Source organism: Pongo pygmaeus, chromosome 23 (genome assembly GCF_028885625.2).
Source record: "Pongo pygmaeus isolate AG05252 chromosome 23, NHGRI_mPonPyg2-v2.0_pri, whole genome shotgun sequence".
NCBI classification, from domain to species: Eukaryota; Metazoa; Chordata; class Mammalia; order Primates; family Hominidae; genus Pongo; species Pongo pygmaeus.
The window spans coordinates 17,809,271-17,829,054 of NC_085931.1; positions in this window are offsets into that span (position 1 = coordinate 17,809,271).

Below are 19,784 nucleotides of genomic sequence, written 5' to 3' on the forward strand. Positions count from 1 at the left end.
GAAAGGAATGTGTAATGGAATGTGGAATGGAATGGAAAAGAATGGGGAATGGAACATTGAATGGACGGTGGAATGGAATGGAATGGAACATGGAATTGAACATGAAATTGAAAGTGTAATGGAACGTGGAACGTCGAATGGAAAGTGGAACAGAACATAGAATGTAAGAGATTGGAACCTGGAACTGAACGCGGAATGGAATGTAGAATGGAACGCGGAATTGAACGTGGAATGGAACATGAAAAGAATGTGCTATGGAATGGAATGGAATGTGGAATGACATGGAATGGAATGGAACAAGGACTGGTACGGAATGGAATGGATCTGAAGGTGAATGGAATGGAATGGAATGTGGAATAGAATGGAATGTGGAATGGAACACAATGGAAGGCAATGTTTAATGGAATGGAATGGAATGTGGAATGGAATAGAATAGAATGTGGGATGGAACGGAATGTAGTGGAATGATTAATGGAATTCAATATCATGTGGAAAGTAACGTGGAATGGAATGGAATGGAAAGTTGAATGGAACGAGAATGGAATGTGGAACGGAAAGTGGAATGGAATGAAATGTGGAATGGAACGTGGAATGGAAGGGAAATTGGAATGGATTGTGGAATGGAATGGAATGGAATGTGGAATGGAATGGAATGGATAGTGGAATGGAATGGAATGGAATGTGGAATGGATTGCAATGGAATGGAAGATGAAATGGAATGTGGAATGAAATGGAATGGAAAGTGGAATGGAAAGTGGAACGGAATGGAATGGAATGTGGAATGGAATGGAATGCCATGTGGAAAGGAATGGAATGGAATGTGCAATTCAATGGAATGGAATGTGGAATGAAACGTGGAATGGAAAGGAATGCAAAGTGGAATGGAATGTGGATTGGAATGGAATGGAAGGGAACGTGGAATGGAATGAAATGTAATGTGGAATGGAATTGAATATAATGGAATGAGGAATGGAATGAAATGTAATGGATCGTGGAAAGGAACGTGGAATGAATTACGGAATGGAATGGCGTGTGGAATGCATTGTTTAATGGAATGTGGAATGGAATTGGGAATGGAAGGGAATTGAATGTGGAATGGAATGTTGAATGATATGGAATGGAATGTGGAATGGAATAGAATGGAATGTGGAATGGAACGTGGAATGGAATGGAATGGAATGTGGAATGGAATGAAATGGAACATGGAATGAAACGTGGAATGGAATGGAATACGGAATAGAATGGTATGAAATGTGGAATGGAATGGAATGGAATGGAATGTGGAATGCAATGGGCTGGAATGTGGAATACAACGTGGAATGGAATGGAATTGAATGCGGAATGGAATGGAATCGAATGTGGAATGGAATATGAAATGGATTGGAATGAAATGTGGCATGGAATGTGGAATGTAACGTGGAATGGAACGTGGAATGGAAACTGCAATTGAACGTGAAATGGAATGGGAATCAAATGTAGAATGGAATGGAAGGGAATATAATGTAATGTGAAATGGAGTGGAATAGAATGTGGAATGGAATATGTAATGGAATGGAATGGAACGTGGAATGGAATGGAATGAGGAATGGAATGGAATGGAATGAATGTGAAATGAAATGAAGTAGAATGTGGAATGGAAAGTGGAATGGAATGGAATGTAAAGTGGAATGCGATGGAATCGAATGTGGAATAGAAAGGAATGGAATGTGGAATGGAATGACATGGAATGTGGAATGCAACGTGAAATGGAATGGAAGGTTCAATGGAATGTGGAATGGTTTCCGGAATGGAAAGTAATGTGGAATGGATTGTGGAACGGAATTTGGTATGGATTGTGGAACGGAATGAAATGGAATGAGGAATGGAAAGTGGAATGGAAATTCATTTGGAATGGAATGTGGAATGGAATGGAATGGAAAGGATTGTGGAATGGAATGGAATGTGGAACGGAATTGAATGCAATGTGGAATGCAATCAAATGGAATGTGGAATGGAATTTTGAATGGAATGTGGAATGCAAAGGAATGGAATGCAATGTGGAGTGGCATGGAAAAGAATGTGGAATGGAATGAAATTAAATGTGGAGTAGAATGGAATGGAATAGAATATGGAATGGAATGGACAGGAATGTTGAAAGGAATATAATGCTATGTGGAATGCAATGTGGAAGGGAGGGGAATGGAATCTGGAATGGAATGTGGAATGGAATAGAATTTAATGTGAAATGCAATGTGGAATGGGATGGAATAAAATGTGGAATGGAAAGGAATGGAATGTGGAATGGAACGTTGAATGGAAACTGGAATGGAACGTGGAATGGAACATGGAATGAAATGGAATGGAACGTGGAATTGAATGGAATGCAACGTGGAATGAAATTTAATGGAATGTGGAATGGAATAGAACACAACGTGGAATGGAATGGAATGGAATGGAATGTGGAATGGAATTGAATGGAAAGTTGAATTGAATGGAATGGAATGTGGAATGGAATGGAATGGAATGTGGAATGCAATGGAATGGAATGTGGAATGGAATTGAATGGAATGGAAGGAGGACTGCAATGGAATGTAATGGATTGGAACGGAATGTGGATTGGAATTGAATGGAATGTGGAATTGAAACTGGAATGTCATGGAAAGGAATGTGGAATGGATTGTGGAATGGAATGGAATGTGGAATGGAACTGAACGGAATGTGGAATGGAATGTAGAATGGAATGGAATGGAATGTGGAATGGAATGGAATGGAATATGGAATGGAATGGAATAGAATGTGAATTGGAACATGGAATAAAATGGAATGGAAAGTGGAATGGAAAGTGGAATGGAATGGAATGGAAAGTTAAATGGAACACAGAATGGAATGGAATGAATGTGGAAAGGAATGTGGAATCTAACGTGGAATGGAAAGTGGAATGGAATGTGGAATATGGAATGGAATGGAATGGACTGTGGAATGTGGAATGGAAAGGAATTGAATGTGGAATGGAATGGAATGGAATGTGTTATGGAATGGAATGAAATGTGGAAAGGAATTTCGAATGGAATGTGGAATTGAAGATAAGACGGAATGGAATGCAAAGTGGAATGGAATTTGGAATGGAATGGAAAGTGGAATCAAACGTGGAATGGAAAGTGGAATGGAATGTGGAATGAGGATTGGAATGCAAAGGAAAGTGTAATTGAATGGAATGGAATGTGTCACGGAATGGAATGGAATGTGGAATGGAATTTGGAATGAAATGGAATGCAATGTGAAATGGAACGTGGAATGGAATGGACTGTGGAATAGAATGGAATGGAACATCGAATGGAATGGACTGTGGAATAGAATGGAATGGAACATCGAATGGAATGAAATTGAAAGTGGAATGGAAGGTGGAATGTAATGGAATGGAATGGGGAATGGAGTGGAATGGAATGTGAAATTCAATGTGGAATGGAATGGAATGCAATGCGGAATGGAATGTGAAATGCAATGGAAAGGAATGTGGAATGGAATGGAATTGAATGTTGAGTGGAATGGAATGGAATGTCGAGTGGAATGAAATGTGAAATGGAATGGAATGGAATGTGGAATGGAATCGAATGGAATGTAGAATGGAATTTGCAATGAAATGTGGAAAGTAATGGAATGGAATGCAATGTGGAATGGAATGGAAAGGAATGGGGAATAGAATGGAATGGAACTTGGAATGGAATGGAATGGAATGTGGAATGCAATGGAGTGCTAAGTGGAAGGCAATGTGGAATGGAATGGAATGGAATGGAATGAGGAATGGAATGTGGAATGGAATGGAATGGAATATGGAATGGAATGGAGTGGAATGTGCACGGAATATGCAATGGATTGGAAAGGAAATTGGAATGGAACGTGGAATGGAAAGTACAATGGAATGTTTAATGGAATGGAATGGAAAGTAGATTGGAATTGAATGGAATGGAATGGAAAGTGTAACGGCATGGAATGGAAAGAAATGTGGAATGGAATGGAATGGAATGTGGAATGGAATGTGGAATGGAATGGAACGTGGAATGCAATGAAATGGAATGGAAGGTGGAATGGAATGGAATGTGGAATCGTACAGAATGCAATTTGGATTGGAATGGAACGGGATGTAGAATCGAATGGAACGGAAAGGGAATGGAATGGAATGGAATGCTATATGGATTCGAATGGAATTTAATTGAATGTGGAATGGAATGTGGAATGGAATGCAATGGAATGGAATGTGGCATGGAAAGTGGAATGGAATTCAATGGAACGTAGAATGTAATGTGGAATAGAACTGAACGGAACATGGGATGGAACGTAGAATAGAACATGGAATGGAATGAAGATTGCATTGGAATGCCACGCTGAATGGAATGGAATGTAATATTGAATGGAATGGAATGGAATGTGCCATACAGTAGAATGGAATGTGGAATGGAATGGAATGGAATGGAATGGAGGTGGACTGGAATGAAAAGGAATGGAAAGGAAAGTGGAAAGGAATGGAATGGAATGTGGAATAGCATGGAATGGATTGTGGAATGGAATGGAATGGAATGTGGAATGAAATGGAAGGAAATGTGGAATAGAATGGAATGGAATGTGGAATGGGATGGGATAGCATGGAATGTGGAACGGAATGGAATGGAATGAAGTGTGGACTTGAAGGCAAAGCAATGGAATAGAATGTGGCATTGAATGGAATTGAAACAGGAATGGAAAGTGGAATGCCATGGAATGGAATGTGGAATGGAATGTGGAATGGAATGCAATGGAACGTGGATTGGAACGTGCAATTGAACGTGGAATGGAACATGGAATGGAACGAAGAATGGAACATGGAAAGATATGTGGAATGGAATGGAATGGAATGTGGAATGGAAGGGAATGGAATGGAATGGAATGTGTAATGGAATGAATGGAATATGGAATGGAATGGAAAGGTATCGAAACTGTAATGGAATGGATTGGAATGGAACGTGAAACGGAATGCACTGGAATGTGGAACAGAATGGAAAGGAATGTGAAATGGAATTGAATGGTATGTGGAAAGGAATGGAACGCAATGTGGATTGGAATGGAACAGAATGTCGAATGAAATGGAATGGAATGGAATGGAATGTGGAATTGAATGGAATGGAATGTTGAATGGAAAGCAACAGAGGGTGGAATGGAATGGAATGGAGCGTGGAATGGAATGTGGAATGCAACGGAATAGAAGATGGAATGGAATGTGGAATCAAATGTGGAATGGAATGGAATGAAATGTGGAATGGAATGTGGAATGAAATGGAATGGAAAATGGATTGAAAAGTGGAATGGAATGGAATGGAATGCAATGTGGAATGGAATGGAATGAAATGTGGAATGGAATGTGGAATGGAAAGCAATGGAATGGAATGTGGAATGGAATGTGGAATGGAATGGAATGCAATCTGAAATGGGATGGAATCGAAAGTGGAATGAAATGTGGAATGGTATGGATCGGAATGTGGAATGGAATGTTGACTGGAATGGAATGGAAGACGGAATGGAATGGAATGCGGAATGAAAAGTGGAATGGAATGGAAAGGAAAGTGTAATGGAATGGAAAGCATTCTGGAAAGGAATGTGGAATGGAATGTGCAACGGAATCTGGAATGGAACGGAATGCAATGTGGAATGGAATGTGGAATGGAATGGAATGGTATTCAATATGGAATGGAATGGAAGGTGGAATGGAATGGAATGGAATGGAATTGAATGTGGAATTGAATGGAATGTAAAGTGGAATGGATTGAAATGGAATGTGGAATGGAATGGAATGGAATGGAAGGTGGAATGGAATGTGAAATTGAACCTGGAATGGAACATGAAATGGAATAAAATGGAACATGAAAAGGAATGGAATGGAACGTGCAATGGAATGGAATGGAATGTGGAATGGGACGTCGAATGGAACGAGGAATGGAATGGAATGGAATGTTGAATGGAAAGGAATGGAATGTGGAATGGAAAGGAATATGGAATGTAACGTGGAATGGAATGGAATGGGACGTGGAATGGAAAGCCGAATGGAACTTCTAATGGAATGCAGAAGAGAAAGTGAAATGGAAAGGAATGGAACATCTAATGGAAAGTAGAATGGAACGTGGAATGGAATGGAATGGAACGTGGAATGCAATGTGGAATGGAATGTGGAGTGTAATGGAATGTACCGTGGAATGGAATGGAATGGAATGTGTTATGGAATGTGGAATAGAATGGAATGGAATGTGGAATGGAATGTGGTATGGGATGCCGAATGGAATGTGAAAGGGAACGTGGAATGCAATGTGGAATGGAATGCGGATTGGAATGTGGAATCAAATGGAATGGAATGTGGAATGGAAGGTGGAATGGATTGGAAAGGAATGTGGAAAGGAATGCGGAATGGAATGAAATGGAATGTGGAATGATATCTGGAATGGAATGGAATGGAATGGATTGTGGACTGCTACGTGGAATAAAAAGGAATGGAATGTGGAGTGGAATGTGGAATGAAATGGAATGGAATGTGGAAAGAAATGTGGAATGGAATGGAATGGAAAGGAATGTGGAATGGAATGGAATGTGGAATGAAAGGTGTAATGGGATGTGGAATGGAACGTGGAATGGAGTGGAATGGAATGTGGAATGGAACGTGGAATTCAATGGAATGGAACATGGAATGGATTGTGGAATGGAACTTGGAATGGAATGTGGAATGTCACGTGGCATGCAATGTGCAAAGGAAAGTGGAAAGGATTGTGGAATGGAATGTGGAATGCAATGTTGAATGCAACGTGGAATGGAATGGAACAGAATGTGGAATTGAACTTGCATGGAATGGAACGTGGAATGTAACGTGGAATGGAACGTGGAATGGAATTTGAAATAGAAGTTGGAATGTAATGTACAACGGAATGTGGAATGGAAAGTGGAATGGAATGGAACGGAAAGTGGAATGGATCGTGGAATCGATTGGAATGGAACGTGGAATGGAACGTGGAATCAATGTGGAATGGAATGTGGAATGGAACTTGGAGCGGAATGGAATGAAATCTGGAGTGGAATGTGGAATGGAATGTGGAATGGAATGTGGAATGGAATGGAATGGAATGGAATGTGGAATGGCATGTAGAATTGAATGTTGAATGTTATGGAATAGAGTGTGGAATGGATTGTGGAATGCATGGAATGGAGTGTGGAATGGAATGTGGAATGGAAAGTTGAATGGAATGTTGAATGGAATGGAAGGTGGAATGGAATGTGGAATGGAATGGAATGGAATGTGGAATGGAATGTGGGCTGCAGTGGAATGCAATGTGGAATGGAATCCAGTGGAATGTGGAATGGAATGTAATGGAATGTGGAATGGAATGTTTAATGGAATGTGGAATGAAATGTAGACTGGAACGTGGAATGGATCGGGGAATGGAATGGAATGGACCGTGGAATGGAACGTGGAATGGAACGAGGAATGGGAGTTGGAATGGATTGTGGAATGGAATGGAACGGAAAGCGGAATGGAATTTGGAATGGAATGTGGAATGGAAAGGAACGGAATGTGTAATGGCATGTGGAATGGAATGGAATGGAATGTGGAATGATATGTGGAATGGAATGCAATGGAATGTGGAATGGAATGGAATGGAATGTGGAATGGAATGGAATGGAATTTGGAATGGAATGAGGAATGGTATACGCAGTGGAATGTGGAATGTAACGTGGAATATAATGGAATGGAAAGTGGAATTGAAAGTGCAATGGAATGGAAAGGAACGTGGAATAGAATGTGGAATGGAATGTGGAATGGAACGTGGAATGGAATGGAATGGAATGTGGTAAGGAATGCGGAATGGAATTTTGAATGGAATGGAATGGACTGGAATGAGAAGTGGAATGTGGAATGAAATGGAATGGAATATGTAATGGAATGTGGAATGGAATGGAATGGAAAGAGGAATCGAATGTGGAATGGAATGCGGTGGAATGTAGAATGGACTGGAATGGAATGTGGAATGGAATGTGGAATAGAATGTGGACTGGCACGTGGAATGGAGCGGAGTGCAATGTGGAATGGAATGTGGAATGGAATGTGAAATGGAACGTGGAATAAAGGGCAATGTGGAATGGAACGTGGATTGCAATGGAATGGAATGCGGAATGGGACACGGAATGGAATGTGGAAAGGGAAGCGGAATGGAATGGAGAGGAATGTGTAATGCATCATGGAAAGGAATGGAATGGAACGTGGAATGGAATGTGGAATGGAACGTGGAATGGAATGTGGAATGGAACGTGGAATGGAATATGGAATGGAACGTGGAATGGAATGTGCAATGGAATGCAGAATAGAATGGGTAATGGAATGTAATGGAATGTGGAATGGAATGTGGAAAGGAATGTGGAATGGAATGTGTAATGTAATGTAATGGAATGGAATGGAATGTGGAATGGTTTGTGGAAACGAATGTGGAATGGAATGTGAAAAGGATCGGAATGAAATGTGGAAAGGTGTGTGGAATGCAACAAGGAATGTAATGGAGTGGAACGGAACGGAATGTGGAATGAAACGTACAATGGAAACTAGAATGGAACGGAATGGAAAGTGTAATGGAATGGAATGGAAAGTGGAATGAAACGCGAACTTGAACGTGGATTGGAACGTTGAATGGACAGTGGAATGGAATGGAAAAAATGCGGACTGGAAGGCAAAGGAATGTGGAATGGAATGGAACGGAATTGAATTGACTGGAATGTGGAAAGTTATGGAATGGAACGTGCAATGCAAAGTTGAACGGAATGGAACGGAACGGAATGGAACGTGGAATGGAACGAGGAATGGAACGCGGAATGGAACGTGGAATGGAATGGAGTGGAACGTAGTATGGAACGTAGATTATAAGGTGGTATGGAATGTGTAATGGATAGTGGAATGCTATGTGGAATGGAATGGAATGGAATGTGGAACGGAATGGAATGGAACGTGGAATGGAATGGAATGGAATGTGGAATGGAATGGAATGGAATGCTAATATAATGTGGAATGGAATGGAAAGGAATCTAGAATGGAATGGAATGGAATGGAACGTGGAATGTGGAAAGGAATGTAGAATGGAACCGAATGTAATGTGGAATGGACTATAATGGAATGTGGAATGGAAAGTTGAATGGAAAGTACAATTGATTATGGAATGGAATGTGGAATGGAACGGAATGGAAGGTGGAATGGAATGTGGAATGGAGTGCGGAATGGAACTTGGAATGGAATGCAATGGAATGTCGAAAGGAACATGGAATGGAACGTGGAATGGAACGTGGAATGGAATGGAATGTTATGTGGAATGGAAATAAAATGGAATGTGGAATGAAACTTGAAATGGAATGGAATGGAAAGTGAAATGGAATGGAAAGGAACGAGGAATGGAACCTGAAAAGGAATGAGCAATGGAACGTGGCATGGAATGTGGAATGGAATGTGCAATGCAACGCAATGGAATGTGGAATGGAATGTGGAATTGAGTGTGGAGTGGAACGTGGAAAGTAATGGAATGGATTGTGGAATGTAACGTGCAATGGAACGTGGCATGGAATGGAATGGAATGTGGAATGGAATGTGGAATGGAATGTGGAATGGAATGGAATGCAATGTGGAATGGAAAGGAAGGGAATATGGAACAGAATGCAGAATGGAATAGAATGGAACATGAAATGGAAAGGAAAGGAATGTGGAATGTAATGTGGAATGGAAATGAATGGATTGTGGTATGGAAAGGAAGGTGGAATGTAATGTAATGGATTTTGGTATGGAAAGTAAAGTGGAATGGAATGCAATGGAATGTTGGTTGGAAAGGAATGGAATGTGGAATGGAATGGAAAGGAATGCAATGCAATCCGAAATAGAATGCGAAGTGGAATGAGGAAAGGAATGTGGAATGGAATTTGGAATGGAATGGAATGGAATGCAATGGAATGCGAAATGGAATGAGTATTGGAATGTGGAATGCAATGTGGAATAGAATGAAAAGAAATGTGGAAGTGAATGGAATAGAACGTGGAATGTTATGGAATGGATCGTGGAATGGAAAGTGGAATGGAATGTGGAAGGTAAAGTAGAATGGAAGGCAATTGAATGTGGAATGGAGTGGTATGAGGAATGGAACGTTTAATTGAATGTGGAATCAAATGTGGAAATGAAAGGAATGAAATCTGGAACAGAATGGAATGAACGTGGAATGGAATGAATGGAATGTGGAATAGAATGCAATGGAATTTGGAATGGAGTGGAATGGAATGTGGAAAGGAATGTTGAATGGAATGTAGAATGGAATGCAGTGGAATGTGGAATGGAATGCGGAATAGAATGGAATGGAATGTGGAATGGAACGTGTAATGGTAAGTGGAATGAAACGTGGAATGGAATGTGCAATGGAATGTGGAATGGAACGTGGAATGGAACATGAATGGAAAGTGGAATGGTACATGGAATGGAACGTGGAATAGAATGTGGAATGGAAGGTGGAATGGAACGTGGAATGGATCCTGCAATGCAATGTGAAGTGGAATGTAGAATGGAATGTAATGGAATGTTGTATGTAACATGGAATTGAATTGAATGGACCTTGGAATGGAACGTGAAATGGAATGTAGAATGGAATGTGGAATGGAATGTGGAATACAATGGAACGGAACATGGAATGAAACGTGGAATGGAATGGAATGGAACGTGGAATGGAATGTGGAATGGAATGTGGAATGGAAAGTGGAATGGAACGTGGAATGGAATAGAATGGAACGAGGAATGGAATGGAATGGAAATTGAAATGGAATAGAATGGAACGAGGAATGGAATGGAATGGAACTTGTAATGGAATGGAGAATGGAATGTGGAATGGAAAGTTTAATGGAATGTGGAATCAAATGTAAAATGGAAAGGAATGGAATGTGAAATAGAATGCAATCAATGTGGAATGGAATGGAAAGGAATGTGGAATAGAATGGAATGGAATTTGAAATGGAATGTGGAATGGAATTTAATGGAATGTGGAATAGAATGTAATGGAATGGTAAGGAATGTGGAAAGGAATGGAATGGAATATGAAATGAAATGTTGAATGGAACGTAGAAGGGAACGTGTAAAGGAATGTGGAATGGAATGGAAAGGGATGTGGAATGGAATGTGGAATGCAATGGCATGGAATGGGGAATGGAAGGAATGGAATGCAGAAAGGAAACTAATAAAATGTGGAATGTAATGGAATGTTATGGAATGTTGAAAGGAATGGAATGGAATGTGGAATGGAATGGAATGGAACGTGGAATGGAATGGAATGGAATGTGGAATGGAATGAAATGAAATGAAATGTGGAATGGAATGGAAGAGAATGGAATGGAATGGAATGGAGTGGAATTGAATGTGGAATGGAAAGGAATGAAACGTGGAATGCAATTTAATGGAATGGAACGTGGAATGGAATGGAATGCAATGTGGAATATAATGGAATGGAACGTGGAATGGAATGTGGAATGCAATGTGGAAAGCAATGGAATGGAATTCGGAATGGAATGTCGCATGCAATAGAATGGAATGTGGAATGGAATATGAAATGGAATGTGGAATGGAACGGAATGGAATGTGGAATGAATTACAGAATGCAAAGTGGAAAGCAAGGGAGTGTAATGTTTAATGGAATGTGAAAAGAAGGTGTAATGGATTGGAAAGGAACTTGGAATACAATGTGGAATGCAACGTGGAATGGAAGGTAGAATGGAACATGGAATGGAAAGCAGAATGGAATCTAATGGAATGGAATGGAATCTGGAACGGAAGGAAAAGGGACGTGGAATGGAATGTGGAATGGAATTGAATGCAAAGGAATGTGGAATGCAGTGGAATGGAAAGTGGAATGGAAAGATTGCCATGTGGAATGTAATGGAACAGTATGGAATGGTATGGAAAGTGGAATGTAAAGGATTGGAATGGAATGCAAAGTGGAATGGAATGGAATGTGGAATGGAATGGAATGGAATGGAGTGTGGAATAGAATGGAATGGAATGGAATGGAATGGAATGTGGAATGGAATGTGAAATGCAAGTGGAATGGAATGCAAATTGCAATGAAAAGGAACGTGGAATGGACTGGAATGGAACTTGCAATGCAATGGAATGGAACACTGAATGCAAGGGAATAGAACATATAATGGAACGTGGAATGGAACTTGGAATGTAACGTGGAATGTAATGTGGGAGGAATGTGGAATGGAATGGAAAGTAATGTGGAATGGAATGTGGAAAGGAATGGAATGGACTGTAGAATGGAATGAGGAATGGAATGGAAGGGAATCTGGAATAGAACGTGGAATGGAATGTGGAATAGAATGGAATGGAATGTGGAATGGAATGTGGAAGGGAACGTGAAATGGAACGTGGAAAGAAAAGGAATGGAATGTTAAATGCAATGTGGAATGGAATGGAATGGAATTTGGAATGAATTTTGGAATGGAATGTGGAATGGAATGGAATGGAATGTGGAATGGAATGTGGAGTGAAATGGAACGGAATGTGGAATGGAATGAGAGAGAATGATGAATATAATGTGGAACGGAATGGAATGGAGTGTGGAATGGTATGTTGAATGGAATGTTAAATGGAATGTGGAATAGAATGGAATGGAATGTTAAATGGAAAGTGGAGTGGAATGGAATGGAAAGTGGAATGGAAAGTGAAATGGAATGGAATGAAACGTGCAGTGGAAAGTCAAATAGAAGGCAGATTGCAACGAGGAATGGAATGAGGAATGGAATGGAATGTGGAATGGAAAGGAATAGAAAGTGGAATCGAATGTGGAATGAAGTTTAATGGAATGTGGAATGGAAAGAAAAGCAAGGTGGAATGGAATGTGGAATGGAACGTGGAATGGAATCCGGAACAGAATGGAAGGGAAAGTGGAATGCAATGTGGAATGGAACGTGGAGTGGAATGGAATGGATTGTGGAATAGAATGTGGGATGCAATGTGGAATGTAATGGAATCGGATGGGGAATGGAATTTGTAATGGAATTTAATGTAATGAGGAATGGTATAGAATGGAATGTGGAATGGAATGTGGAATGGAATGGAAAGGAATGTGGAAAGGAATGGAACGGAATGTGGAATGGAATGGAATAGAATGTGGAAGGGAATTGAATGGAGTGTGGAATGAAATAGAAAGGAATGTGGAATGATATTGAATGGAATGGTATGGAAAGTGGAATGGAATGTGGAATGGAAAGGAAAGGAATCTGGAATGGAATGTGGAGTGAAATGGAACGGAATGTGGAATGGAATGAAGTAGAATGAGGAATAGAATGTGGAACGGAATGGAATGGAATGTGGAATGGAATGGAATGGAATGTGGAAGGGAATTGAATGGAGCGTAGAATGAAATAGAAAGGAATATGTAAAGATATTGAATGGAATGGTATGGAAAGTGGAATAGAATGTGGAATGGAATGGAAAGGAATGTGGAATGGAAAGTGGAGTGAAATGGAACGGAATGTGGAATGGAATGAAACAAAATGAGGAATAGAATGTGGAACAGAATGGAATGGAATGTGGAATGGATTGGGGAATGCAACGTGGAATTGAATGGAATGGAATGGGGAATGGACTGCGGAATTGAATGGAATGGAATGTGGAAAGCAATGTAGAATGCAATGTGGAATGGAATGGAATGGAAAGTGGAATGGAATGTGGAATGGAATGGAATGTTTAATGGAATGGAATGGAATTCGGAAGGGAATGTGGAATGGAATGGAATCTGGAATGGAATAGAATGTGGAATGGAATGAAATGGAATGTAGAACAGAATGGAATGAAGAATGGAATGTGGATTAGAATGGAATATGGAATGAAATATAATGGAATGGAAGGTAATGGAACTTAGAATGGAATGGGTTGGAAAGTAATGTGGAATAGAATGGAATGGAACGTGGACTGGAATAGAATGTGGAATGGTACGTGGAATGGAACGCAGAAAGGAATGGAATGGAAAGGAATGGAATGTGGAATGGAATGTGGAATAGAATGGAATGGAATCGAAAGGAAAGAAGAATGGAATAGAATGTAATATGGAATGGAATGGAATGCAATGGAATTGAATGTGGAATAGAATGGACTGAAATGCAATGTGCAAGGTAATGGAATGCAATGTGGCATAAATGAAATGGAATGTGGAAAGTAATGGAATGGAATGGAATGGGCAATGGAACAGAATTGAATGTCGAATGGAATGGAATAGAATGCGGAATGGAACAGAATTGAATGTGGAATGGAATGGAATGGAACGTGTAATGGAATTTGGATTTGAATGGAAAGAAATGGAAGGGAATGTGGAATAGAATCGAATGTGGAATGGAATAGAATGGAATGTGGAATGGAATGGAATGGAATGTGGAATTGAATGGAATGGAATGTGGAATGGAATTGAATGGAATGTGGAATAGAATGGAATGGAATTTCGAATGGAATGTGGATTGGAATGGAATGGAAAGTGGAATAGAACACAATGGAAAGGTATGTAGTGTGGAAAGGAATGGAATGGAATAAGTAATGGAATGTGGAATGCAACATACAATGTAACGTGTAATGGAACGTAGAGTGGAACGCGGAATGGAATGTGGAATGGAATGGAAAGGGATGTGGAACGGAGTGTGGAATGCAATGGAATGGAGTGTGGAATGTAATGGAATGGAAAGTGGATTGGAAATGAATGGAATGAGGATTGGAAAAGAATGGAATGTGGAATGGAATGGAATGTGCAATGGAATGTGGAATAGAATGTGAAATGGAATGTGGAATGGAATGTGAAACGGAATGGAAGGGAATATGGAATTGACTGGAATGGAACATGGAATGTAATGGAATGGAAAATGGAATGGAACGTGGATTGGAACTTGGAAAGGAACGTGGAATGGAACGTGGAATTACATGTGGAAGGAATGGGGAATGGAATTAAATGGAATGTGGAATGGAATGGAATGGACTGTGAAATGGAACGAAGAATGGAATGGAATGGAATGTGAAATGGAATGGAACGGAACTTGGAATGGAATGTAGAATGGAATGAAATTAAATGAAATGTGGAAAGGAATGGAATAGAATGGAACGTGGAATGGAATGGATGGAAATGGAATGGTGTGCGGAATGGAATGGAATGAAATGTGGAATGCAATGGAATGGAATAGAACGTGGAATGGAACGGAATATAATGTGGAATAGAATGGATTTGAATGTGGAATGGAATGTGGAATGCAATGGAACGGAATTTGGAATGGAATGTGGAATTCAATGCAATGGAATGTGGAATGGAATATGGAATGGAATGTGCAATGGAATTGAATGGAATGAGGAATGGAATATATAAAGCAAAGTGGATATCAACGGAATGTAATGTGGAATGGAATGTGGAAAGGAAAGTGTAATGGAATGGACTGGAACTAGGAATAAAATGTGGAATGCAACATGGAATGGAAGGTGAAATGGAAATTGGAATGGAAAGCGGAATGGAAGCTAATGGGATGGAATGGAATCTGGAATGGAAGGGAAAGGAATGTGGAATGGAATGTGGAATAGAATGGAATGCAATGGAATGTGGAATGCAATGGAATGGAAAGTGGAATGGAAAGATAGGAATGTGGAATGTAATGGTACAGTATGGAATATGGAATGGAATGGAATGGTATGGAATATGGAATGTAATGGATTGGAATGGAATGAAATGTGCAAAGGAATGGAATGGAATGTGGAAAGGAATGGAATGGAATGTGGATTGGAATGCAATGGAATGTGGAATGGAATGGAAAGGAATGGAATGGAATGTGAAATGGAATGTGGAATGGAATGTGAAATGCAAAGTCGAATGAAATGTGAATCGGAATGAAAAGGCACGTGGAACGGACTGGAATGCAACGTGCAATGGAATGGAATGGAACATGGAATGTAAGGGAATAGAACATATAATGAAACGTGGAATGGAACTTGGAAAGGAACGTGAAATGTAATGTGTGAGGAATGTGGAATGGAATGGAATGGAATGTGGAATGGGATGAGGAATGGAATGGAATGGAATGTGCAATGGAATGTGGAATATGACGTAATGGAATGTGGAATGGAATGTGCAATGGAACGTGAAATGGAACGTGGAAAGAAATGGGTTGAATGTGTAATGGAATGGAATGGAATTTAGAATAGATTTTGGAATGGAATGTGGAATGGAATGGAATGGAATGTGGAATGGAATGGGGAGTTAAATGGAACGGAATGTGGAATGGAATGAAATGGAATGAGGAATGGAATGTGGATCAGAATGGAATGGAATGTGGAATGGAATGTTAAATGGAATGTGGAATGGAATCTGGAATGGAATGGAATGGAAGGTGGAATGGAATGTTAAATGGAAAGTGGAGTGGAATAGAATGGAATGTGCAATGGAAAGTGGAATGGAATGCAATGAAACGTGCAATGGAATGTCGAATGGAAGGTGGAATGGAACGTGCAATGCAATCTGGAATGGAATTGAATGGAATGGAATGTGGAATGAAAGGAATGAAAAGTGGAATCTAATGTGGAATGGAATGGAATGGAATGTGGAATGGAAAGGAATGGAATGTGAAATGGAATGTGGAATGGAATGTGTAATAGAACGGAATGGAATGTGGAATGCAATGTGGAATGGAACATGTAGTAGAATGGAATGGATTGTGGAATGGATTGTAGAATGGAATGTGGAATGAAATGGAATGGGATGGGGAATGGAATGTACAATGAAATGAGGAAAGGAATGTGGAATTGACTGGAATGGATTGTGGAATGGATTGTGAAATGGAATGGAATGGAATGGGGAATGGAATGTGGAATGGAATTTGGAATGGAACGTTGAATTGAATGGAAAGGTATGGGTAATGGAATGCGGAATTGAATTGAATGGAATATGGAAAGCAATGTTGAATGCAATGTGGAATGGAATGGATTGGAAAGTGGAATGGAATGTGGAGTGGAATGGAATGTGGAATGGAATGGAGTGTTTAATGCAATGGAATGGAATGAGGAAGGGAATGTGGAATGGAATGGAATGGAATGGAATGTAGAATTGAATGGAATGGAATGAGGAATGGAACGTGGAATGGAATGGGTTAGAATGTTATGTGGAATGGAATGGAACGTGGAATGGAATGGAATGGAACGTGGAATGCAATAGAATAGAACATGGAATTGAATGGAAAGGAACGTGGAATGGAATGGAATTGAATGGAATGGAACGTGGAATGCAATAGAATGGAACATGGAATGCAATGGAATGTAACGTGGAATGGAATGGAATGGAATGGAATGTGGAATGGTACGTGGAATGGAAGGTGGAAAGCAATGGAATGGAAAAGAATGGAATGTGGAATGGAATGCGACATGGAATAGAATGTAATATGAAATGGAATGGAATGCAATGGACTGGAATGTGGAATGGAATGGATTTGAATGTGGAATAGAATGGACTGAAATGCAATGTGCAACGTAATGGAATGCAATGTGGATTAAATGAAATGGAATGTGGAATGTAATGGAATGAAATAGAATGGACAATGGAACAGTATTGAATGTGGAATGGAGTGCAATGGAATGTGAAATGGAATGGAATGGAATATGTAATGGAATTTGCATTTGAATGTAAAGGAATGGAAGGGAATGTGGAATAGAATGGAATGTGGAATGGAATGGAATGGAATGTGGAATGGAATGGAATGGAATGTGGAATGGAATGGAATGGAATGTGGAATGGAACGGAATGGAAAGTGGAATTCAATGGAAAGGAATGTGGAATGGAAACGAATGGAATGAGGAATTGAATGGTATTGAATGTGGAATGGAATGTGGATTGGAATGGAATGGAAAGTGGAATAGAAGGCAATGGAATGGTATGTAGTGTGGAAAGGTACGGAATGCAATAAGTAATGGAAAGTGGAATGGAATGTAGAATGGAACACGGAATGGAATGTGGAACGGAATGGAAAGGGATGTGGAATGGAAATTGGAATGTAATGGAATGGATTGCAGAATGGAATGGAATGGAATGCAGAACGGAAAGTAATGGAATGTGGAAAGGAATGCAATGCTATGGAATGTGGAAAGGAATATAATGGAATGGAAAGCAATGTGCAATGGAAGGGGAAGGGATGTGGAATGGAATGTGTAATGAAATGGAATGCAATGGAATGTGGAATGGAATGGAATGTGGAATTATTAAAATGGATTATGGAATGCAATGGAATGGTATGGAATGTGGAATGGAGTGGAAAGTTATGGAATGTGGAATGGAAAGTAATGGAATGGAATGGAATGGAGTGGAACGTGGAAGGGAATGGAATGGAATGTGGAATTGAATGGAATGAAATGTGGAATGGAATGTGGATTGGAATGGAATGGAATGTGGAATGGAAACCAATGGAATGAAATGAAATGGAATGTGCAAATGAATGTGGAATGGAATGTGCAATCGAATGTAGAATGGAATGTGAAATGGAATGGAATGGAATATGGAATTGAATGGAATAGAACATGGAACGCAATGGAACGGAAAATGGAATGGAATGTGGAATGGAAGTTGGAATGGAACGTGGAACATAATGTGGAAGGAAAGGGGAATGGAATGGAATGTGGAATGGAATTTGGAAAGGAATGTGTAATGCAATGGAAGGGAATGTGGAATCGAATGTGGAGAGGAATGGAATGGAATGTGGAATGAAATAAAATGCAATGAGGAATGGAATGTGGACGGGAATGGAATAGAATGGAATGTGGAAAGGAATGTTGAATGGAATGTGGAATGGAATGTGGAATGGGAAGTGGAATGGAATATAATGAAATGTGGAATGGAGCGTGGAATGGAATGGAATGCAATGTGCAATGGAAAGTAGAAAGGAACGCGGAATGGTATGTGGAATGGAATGTGAAATGGAATGGAATGGAAAGTGGAATAGAATGTTGAATGAAATGGACTGTAATGTGGAACGGAATGGTATGGAATGTTTAATGGATTGTTGAGTGGAATGTGCAATGCAATGGAATGGAATGTGGACTGGAAAGTGGAATGCAATGGGGAGTGGAAAGTGGAATTCAATGGAATGGAATGTGGATTGGAATGTGGAGCGGAATGTGGAATGCAATGGAATGGAATGGGGAATGGAACGTGGAATGTAATGAGGAATAGAATTTGGGATTGAATGGAATGGAATGTGGAATGGAATGGAATGGAATGTAGAATGGAATGTGGAATGGAATTTTAATTCAATGGAAAGTAATGAAGTGGAATGTGGAATGGAATGGAATGTGGAATTGAATGGAATGTGGAATGGAATGGAACAGAATGTAGAATGGATTGTAATGGAATGTGGAATGGAATGAAATGAAATGTGGAATAGATTGGAATGGAATGTGGAACGGAATGAAATCGAATGTGGATGAAAGGGAATGCAATGTGGAATGGAATGGAATGGAATGGAATGTGGAAAGGAATGGAATGGAATGTGGATGGAATAGAAGGCAATATGGAATGGAAAGGAATGGAATTGAATGTGGAATGGAATGTAATGGAGTGTGCAATGGAATGGAATGCAATGGAATGTTTAATGGAATGGAGTTGAATGTGGAATCGGATGGAATGAAATGTGGAGTGGAATGTGGAATGAAATGGAAGGCAACGGAACATGGAATGGAATGGAATGGAATGTGGAATGGATTTTGGAATGGAATG